General features: G+C 37.0%; 1 pseudogene; it reads right to left on the bottom strand.

Annotated features, from left to right (window-relative positions):
* Positions 1–1,829, bottom strand: part of LOC102872048 — a 26,384-nt pseudogene extending 24,555 nt beyond the window's left edge.
* Positions 1,830–2,691: the final 862 nt, after the last annotated feature.

The raw sequence follows: 2,691 nt of genomic DNA, 5'->3' as shown, positions 1-2,691 counted from the left end.
CCTTTTGTTCCTGGGGTCACTATGAGTCATGCTCAACTCAAAGGCAATCAACAACAACAAACACCTGAAAACAGAGAAAATACACATTCAAGAAGCTCAGCGGACTCCAAAAAAGGCTAGATCTGCCAAAAAAAGCATGAAGACATATTATAATCAAATCCATCAAATTAATGATAAGAGTAGAATACTAAGAGCAGTGCAAGAAAAAAAGATATGGTCATTTACAAAGGAGAACCAAATAAATTGAGCTCTGACTTCTCTTCAGAAACCATGCTAAAGGAGAGTATTACCAGCAGATGTTCCTGTACCAAGCAGAGCTGTCCAACAAATATGAAGGAGAAATTAAGTCACTTGCAAAAAAAGCATTAATTTATTCTTATAAATTGACCTCTGATTACTGCTTTGGCTGTTTCCCAGAGATTTTGGCTAATGGGGCTTTCATTGTCATTTGTTTCAAGAAACTTTTTAATTTCCTTTTTTATTTGTTCTAGTACCCATTCATATTCAAGCAATGTGTTGTTCAACTTCCAAATGTATGGGTTTGGTTGTTTTTTTCTCGTTTATCTTCTTGTTATTACTTTCTAATTTTTAGCATTGTAGTCTGAGAAAATGCTTTGTATTATTTCCATGGTTTGTAATTTACTGATGCTTACCTTGTGACCTAAACTACGTTTTATTCTGGAGAATGTTCCATGCACATTGGAGAAGAAGGTATATTGTGTTTTTGGGGGGTTCATTAGTCTATAAGGTTAAGTCTATTAGTCTATGAGGTTGAGTTGGTTTATTGTGTGGTTTACTTCTTGAGCATCTTTATTGAGGTTTTTTTTTGGTAGCTCTATTTTTTCTTGAGAGTGGTGTATTGAAGTTTCCAACTACTAGAATAGTGTTGTCTATTTCCATTTTCTGTTTTGTTAATGTTTGTTTAACAACATTTTACAGGTCTTTCATTTGGTGCATAGCTATTTATTACTGTTATATCCTCTTGTTCTATTGAGCCTTTCTTTACACTTTATGTAGTGACCTTTCTTGTCCTTTGTGATAGTTTCTGCTTTGAAATTTATTTTATCAGAGATTAACGTAGTTACTCCTGCTTTTTTTCTGGTTGCCATTTGCTTGGTATGTTTCTTTCATCCTTTATTTTTAGTTTTTCTTTATCTTCATTTTTCAGGTGTGTCTCTTGTAGATAGCATGTTGATGGATTTTTATATTTTAATCCAATCTGCTACTCTTCTTCTCTTCTGTGGTGCATTCAAGCCATTCACATTCAGTGTAATTATTGAAAGGCAGGGTTTTATTGCTATCATTTTGTTGAATTCTTTTTGTTGTTGTTGCTAGTTATTTTGATCCGTGCTGCTTTCTGTGGTACCTCTGTAAGAAGGACATCTCTCAGTGTTTCCTGCAACACTGGTCTTGTTTTTACATACTCTCTTAGGTTCTGTTTTTCTGGGAACATCTTGATCTCTCCTCCATAACTGATGGATAATTTTGCTGGGTACAGTATTCTTGGTTGACAGTTTTGATCTTTAAGTGTTTGATATATGTCCTTCCACTTTCTTCTTGCTCATATGGTTTCTGCTTAGAAATAGGCACATAATCTTATCTGCTTTTCTTTATAGGTTATTCTTTCTTTCTCCCTTGCTGCTTTCAGGATTATCTCCTTATCTTCAGTTCTGGCAAATGTTTTTCTTTTGGGGCCTATTCTATATGGTGTTCGCTCAGCTTATTCTCTCATTCTTCATTATACCTGCAAAGTTTTCCTGTAGTAATTCTTCCACAACTTTTTCAGTGTCTTTGCTTGCTGCTTCCTGTTGGATTTCAATGATGCACATGCTATTTCGCTTGATGGTGTCCCATATTATTCTTAGGTTTTCTTCTTTTTCCTTCCTTTTTATTCTGCTTTTTGCTCTAGCAGATCAGTGGTGACAATTCTATCTTATATTTCGCTGGTTCTGTGTCCCATCTCTTCAACTCTGCTCATGTGTCCCTCCATCATGTTGACAGCAACTGAAACACTGGACCTAAATTTTTGGATTATGGGTTCTTATTTTTCCAGTGCAGCTAATGCCTCTTTTATTTTATCTGCATTATTCTGGATTTTTTTCCCCTTGAGCTCCTCCTGGGTTTTGCTCGTAGCATCCTATAATTCTTCGAGTTTGTTATTCATCCATTGAAAATATTCAATCATTCTTTTAAATTCTGTGTCTGAAAGTTCCAACAGACTTTCTGGCTTCAGGAAATACATTGATACTCTGTCACCTGTTGGTGGTGCTTTGTGCTTGTGTAGTGTGTGGAATAGATTGCTTTCTTCAAGACATTGATATATTCTTGATCTCAAGACAATGCTCTAAAACTCAGTTGGGCAGCTATGCCACTTGCGTTTTTCTTCGAACCTCTAACTCAAGGGAGAGGTCAGTTCAGAGCCTGTGAGAGCAGTCTCTTGTAAGTAAGTCAGATCAAGGTGCTCCAAATTCAAGACAAGTTGATTGACTGGATGTGTAGGCACAGATGTGGAGCCAAATGGGTGGGGCAATCACAGGGGTGGGACAACCACTTGGGAGACTTCATTCAGACCTCTGTCTGTCCAGGTGTGCTCACGATTGAGGTCCCTACTCAAATTACAGCTATCCATCTCCCACCCAGTAGTTCTTACTCAATGGTCCCTGCCCATCAACACTTACCCAGGCTGCCCTT

The sequence above is a fragment of the Elephantulus edwardii genome, unplaced genomic scaffold (genome assembly GCF_000299155.1).
Source record: "Elephantulus edwardii isolate Elephantulus edwardi_28Jun2011 unplaced genomic scaffold, EleEdw1.0 scaffold00100, whole genome shotgun sequence".
Taxonomy (NCBI): domain Eukaryota; kingdom Metazoa; phylum Chordata; class Mammalia; order Macroscelidea; family Macroscelididae; genus Elephantulus; species Elephantulus edwardii.
The sequence above is the reverse complement of the archived record's forward strand: the minus strand, read 5'-3'. Positions and strand labels throughout refer to the sequence as shown.